Source organism: Lepidochelys olivacea (genome assembly GCF_965140295.1).
Source record: "Lepidochelys olivacea isolate rLepOli2 genome assembly, chromosome: 14".
NCBI lineage: Eukaryota > Metazoa > Chordata > Testudines > Cheloniidae > Lepidochelys > Lepidochelys olivacea.
This window is the reverse complement of record NC_140424.1, coordinates 1,054,024-1,060,023: the sequence shown is the minus strand read 5'-3', so window position 1 is coordinate 1,060,023 and position 6,000 is coordinate 1,054,024.

Here is a 6,000-nt window from a genome sequence, read left to right as displayed (position 1 = left end):
GGACACTGGGAACCAGGTCATGAGCATTGCTTCATCCCAGCTATGCCCTATCCTTGGAAAGCCTCGTGCCCACAGGACACAACACCAGCCTGTCCTTCCAGCTGTGTAATTTCTGCAGGCTGCCCTGCTACAGCAGCATCAGGCCAGGGTACCGCGGTCCCCAGAGGGCTCCTCGGCCACCTGACCTCTGCCTGCCAGCAGCGCTGATCATCTTGCTCTGCCCAGTCAATTTTATGCTGGCTGCCTCTGACATGCCATATTAGTCTAGAGAGAGCCCGGTCGGCTTGCCAAGCCTTTGATGGGCAGGGGCAGAATACACTCCAGGAGTCCTCATTGAGGCCCATCCTGCCTGGGACTGGGAATTTGTTGTGGGGCTGCTTCCCTACAATCTGTGTCTGTCCCAGCCCAGCCTTCCCAATGTCATGGATCCCACACATGCAAACTACCCGCTCTGTCACATCCCATCCTATTAACAAGGGTTATTCAGCTAGGTCCCCCGAATGCAGCTCCAAGCTCAGGAACTGCCAGCCCCTCAGCCAGGCAGTGAGGACCCACCCTCGGGGCTCTATGTCCAGGCCAGGAGCCAGCCCAGCAGCAAAGCGGGGGGAAGGGGGAAATCTCATGCTGAAGGGGGTCGGTGGGGCCCAACACGCTGATGCCTGGGTCACTGTGAGCAATTGGCCACCCTTCCTGAGCGCTGGGCTCCACTCCTGCAGTCAGACTGGTTTCAGGAGAGGCAGAAATCCCTCCAACCAAGACCTCTGGGAGCTGCCCCATGTCACAGCAAGGCCCAGACACTCGCCAGGAGCCAAGTGTGCACAGGGGCTGAACTTCCAGTCCTTCCAGGCACTGCACTGCCAACTCTGCTGAGTGGGAATCACCTGCACCAGCCATGACTGATCTTACTCTCTGCTTGCCCCGGGGCTTGTGCATACAGCTCTCAGGGGCCACCCGGTCCAGCCCCCAGAGCTCGACAAGCCTGTTCCCTGGCAACTGGCACAGGTGTCAGAGCGGCACGGAAGAAAGACAGACACGGCGCATGCAGAAAGAGCTAAAACAACAGCAATAAGCAGTCCTTGTAGGACCCTAGCAGCAGCCACCCCCCTCCTCAGCCACCCCCTCCTGCAGGCCCCACTCTGCCAGCCCCCTGCTCAGCCATGCCGTCCTGCTGGCCCCGCTCCACCAGCCCCTGCTGCAGGCCCTGCTTTGTCACCCCCTGCCACCATCCCTCACTCCACCAGCCCCCTGCTGCCAGCCCTGCAGGCCCTTCTGTCTCTTCATTGTTGAACTCCCCCTGCCCCACCAGTGGGTAGGTGACACTCAGTGCTGCCAACTCTTCCAGACTTATTAAGGGGATTTAGGCCCCTGCTGCAGGAGCTCTCAACCCACATCTCCCATGCCCACGCATGGCCCTGGGCAGGCAGAAGGCTGCCACCAACGCTGGGCTCAGAGCATCTGGCCTGGGGTTTCCCTGTTAAGATTTGCTCGTGTTACTGGGCTGCCCCCAGCAAATCCGTGGAGCCAGTGGGCTGTGCGGCCCTTTCCTGTGCCCACACAGCGGTTTTCTTGGTACCAACTAGGCCAAGAGGCGGTGTGTGCCAGGCAAGCCTCCGTCGCCCTCCCCAAGGCGAAACCCCAGGGACATGCGTGGAGTAGAAAAAGGCCCCTCGTCCGTGATGTGCCATACTCACACCCACAGGCCCAGCCCCTTCCGGGAAGGGTCTTTGCACAGCCAAGACAGGAGGAGCATCTCTGTGGGCTCTGGGAATCACCCGGTGAGGCTGTCTGCTCCAGTGAGAAGGGAGGGACGCTCAACTCTGCCCAGCCAGAATAAGGATCGTGCTGTTTGGGAAAAGCTAAGTCGCTGATTTTAGCCCCAGGAGGCCAGCCACACAGAAGGACCTCACCCCCCCAGCAATGACACATTCCTCAGGAGGCAAAGCGGGCACAGGCCAAAGCTGTCAGGTGGCGGCCACAAGACACAGCCCTTAGCGAGCCCCCTGCCTTGTCACCCTGCAGCCCCTGCTGGGAGGGACTTTCCCTGCGGCTGCCCCTGAGAAGGCATCGCAAGGTAAATTGCCCCTAGGAGTGCAGGGTCCTAGACTGAGCACTGAGGGCTCTGCTGCAGCTTCAAGGCCTGACTGTGCCAAGCTCCGAGGGCCCCACTGAGAGGTGGCTGCAGCAGAGTCTCGCGGGTGAGCTCTTGAAGAGGGAAGGGGACAGCAAAGCTCTCCTGTGTCCAGCCAAAGCAATGTGGCTGGGGACTAGCCAGAGCCAGCACGGAGGGAGGGACGGAGCGCAGTGGTGTGCTGACAACGATGAAGGTGATCGGTGCAGCTGGCGGAGCAGACCTGACCCCACAAGGAGCCCAGCAAAGCCAGCACCTGGGAGCAGAGGGCACTGGCGGCCAGCATGATCTCAGAGCTTTGGCACCCTCAGCTGTTACCTCATGTGGGCAGGGGCTCCAAGGCTGAGCCCTCCTCCCTGAGCCGCCTCCCCCATAAAGTCGTTGCCTGCACGGCTGCCAAGAACGAACACAGCTGATCTGGGCAGGGAGTGTGGAGTATTCCCAGCAGCGCTGAGTGTTGGCAGAACGCCAGCTCCCTCTGTCCCCCCAGCTCCCCGCTGGCCTCAGCTGGCACTCCTGCCCTGCGTGCTCCCTCAGTGGTGCCCTGCCCATGCTAGCTGAGACACGCCACGGTGCCAGCACTGGGGTCTGCAGTGCCCGGGGCAGGTTCACAGCACAGCAAGAGGGCTGAGGCAGCCGTCTCCTGCTTCTTGTAGTCATGGTTGCCTGAATTCATCCCTGCCATGGTGCTGAGCCTGCTGCAGCAAGCGAGGGAGGGGCAATGCCTTCCCTCCCTAGGGCTGCTGGGGCTGATTCGGCCTCGAGTGCTGCCCTTTTTTGCACCCCAGCAGCCCTTAGAGGTGCTGTGACAATGGAAAACAGCCAGGGCTTAGAGCCACCCCGCCCACTCTAGGCCATGCCTCCTGCATCTGACGAGGAGGGCCCTACCCCAGGGTGTTCTGCAGGGGAGTGGGGGCGGCTTTATGCTGGCTTTGCAGTGACTTAGGCTGAAAACGGCCCCTTGATCCAGTGACGCCCATGCTTAATTGGAACTTCACCATGGCAAGAACACTGAGTCACGTCCGAAGTCCAACAGGCCGTTCCCCAGAAGCGAGCAGTCTCTGTTGGAAACCAGGTGAGGAGTGTGCAGTCCTGCCTCCTTGCTCTGGATTGCTCCCCACCCTACTCCCAGACCTAGTCACCCCACTTCCCCGTCACTACACTCTGCATTTCCTGGCCTAGCCCCTTACCTGCTGTGTAACTGAGTCATTGCCCAGCGCTTACTGGAAGAGGAAGCTGCAGGGAAGGCAGAGTGTGTGATGAAGGAAGCTTTGGAGAGGAGAGGGGAGCCAGCAGGCAGAGCTGACCATGTTCCCAAGTCCAGGACCAGTAACGGGAAGCGGCTGCTCTCAGTGACGGTAAATCAGATCGCAGAGATTAGAGGCCTTTCTGCCTAATCACAGGCAGCTCAAAGTTGGAGGACAAGTTACTGGAACAAAGAGGAAATAGAGGCAGTAAATAAAGAGAAACTGTTAACATATGGCCTCTGTGTGTGAAAAACGTCTCTGTGACGGTCTGTTTATGGCTCAGTCACTCACTTTATGGGGCTGCAAGGCACAGACTGCAGCTGGGTGAAGAGAAAAAGGGAAGGATGGGTGTGGGTGACACAGACAGGTGTGTCTGTATCTACACCAAGGTCCAGATGGTTGTGCAGTGTGCAGGTGGGTATGCTAGGGGTTTGGACAGTAGCAGCAGTGTGTACTTATGCAAGATGGGGTGTGTGGCTGTGTAGGGGGTACAGCTTTGCAGAGGAGGCTCTGCTGGTGTGTGAGTACAGCTGCACACAGGGGGGTGGAACGAGTTGTACAGGGGGGGGCTGAGAGCCATTGAACCCAGCTGTAAACCCTGGATAGGATGGAACCCCTTCACGCCAGGGATGCGGCAGCTTCCCTAGCTCCAGCACCTATGTGCGGGGGCAGGGGGCTTGCGCAGAAAGCCCATTAACGGGAGGAAGGGGCCTGCGCTGTAGGCGACAAACTGGGGACCATGCACCATGCTCCCCCTCCCCCCATACTGCCCACGGGAATGGCCCAGATAGCACAAACAGAGCGGGAGGTGGCTCCCCTCTTGGGCTTGCTCCCTGGCTGGAGACTGACCAGTACCAGGGCTGGGGAGTGACTCTCTGAAGACAGGTTTCAGAGCAGCAGCCGTGTTGGTCTGTATTCGCAAAAAGAACAGGAGGACTTGGGGCACCTTAGAGACTAACCCGTTTATTTGAGCGTGAGCTTTCGTGAGCTACAGCTCACTTCCACTGCGTGCACCCGATGCAGTGAGCTGTAGCTCACGAAAGCTCATGCTCAACTAAATTGGTTAGTCTCTAAGGTGCCCCAAGTCCTCCTGTTCTTTTCTCTTCTCTGAAGAGAGTGCTGGTATAGGCCCAGCTCCACGGGCTGCCCTGACCTGGGGAATGGCCCCATGTGCTAGGATAGCATTCGTCCTGCCCTCCTCCCTGGAACCACTGACCCCAAGAGGGCCTGGCAGGGGCCAGGCTCTGGGCTTCCGCAGCAGACATGCTGGGGTTTATAGGATCCTGGTGCTCAGAGCCATATCCGGGACATCTCTCCACATGTCAGGCAGGTTCTGGCACTGAACCTGCCCCCTCCTGGGGGGCTGCTACAGACCTCATGACTGTGACCCAGTAGATACCTGCGGGGAGTGCATGGCTCTCAGCTGTGCTGCTGCACTCAGCCAGCTCACAGGGCTCCCCAGGGACCAACCCCTGGCCCTTTCTGCTCTATGCAGGTTCTTACAGCCATCCACTGCTCCAGGACACAATCACAGAGCCCCTTGGCGGGCCCAGCTTCTCCTGCCCATCATATAAGCAATGTTTAGTCTGAGTCCCTCCAGTTCCCATCTGGGCACTGCCTCCCCCTTCGGTCCTGGGGGGCCAAGGAGGGAGACCCCATGCACAGAACAGCTGAAGTCCCAGCGTTCCTCACCGACACAGCCAGCCAAAGTCTTCACTCACTGTAGGCACTCCCCCTCTGCTGCCCTGGGGATGGCACAGCCCCTCTCTCCCTGCCACAGCCCAAGCAAGAGGAGTCAGTTGGGGGATTTCACCGGGGCCTCGGAACCTGTCCTGAGAAATGGCCTTCCTCCCAGTGTGGACCTGTAAAGCATGTGCATGAGCGTGTGCCTGGACACCCGTCAGCATACAGGCCACACAGAGCCATTCTCCTGGCAAGGCTGGGAGTGGGATTGGAACAGAGCGGAAAAGGCTCATGGTGGAGCAGGACACGGCCTTTCTGAGCCATGCACACAGTGACTTTTGTGTGTGCAGCGTGTTGGTTTTGTCAGGGGACCAAGAGTTCTGTAGAGCCTCGGAACAAAGGGGGAGGAGATTTTATATTGATCTCCATACAATCCGTTTACCCACCTGTGCGCCAGCCGTATTGAGCATTAGACTCCAGTGCAGAGGGCTGTAACTGCCAGGCTGGGCTCGGATTCCCAGCAGCAAAGGTCACTGCTTTGGTTTCCTGTTAGCAGCTGTAGCAGCGTGACAAGAATAATTACAATTAAATAAATATGTTTCTGTGTGTGCACAGAAAAGGCACAAAGGTTGGATTCAAACTGCCCATCTCCCTGGAGAAGAGTGCCGACCCACAGTATGTGAGGAACATGCCCGCTCTGACCCAGGGATCTCTTCCAGAGCCGGCGAACACCCAGTGGAGGAGTCACCCCCAGAAAGGGACCAGGGGCTGGGGCAATGGAGCCTGAGGGAGCTGCAGATTCAGAGCACCAAGGTGACTGTGAGAGTGCTGGGGAGGAGAACAGCACAAACCAGCCATGTTCCGCCTGAGTGTCCCCTTGGTCATTCCCTTCCTGCAGCAGCCCTGCCATTGCCATAGTGGGGCCAGGATCAGGAGGATCTG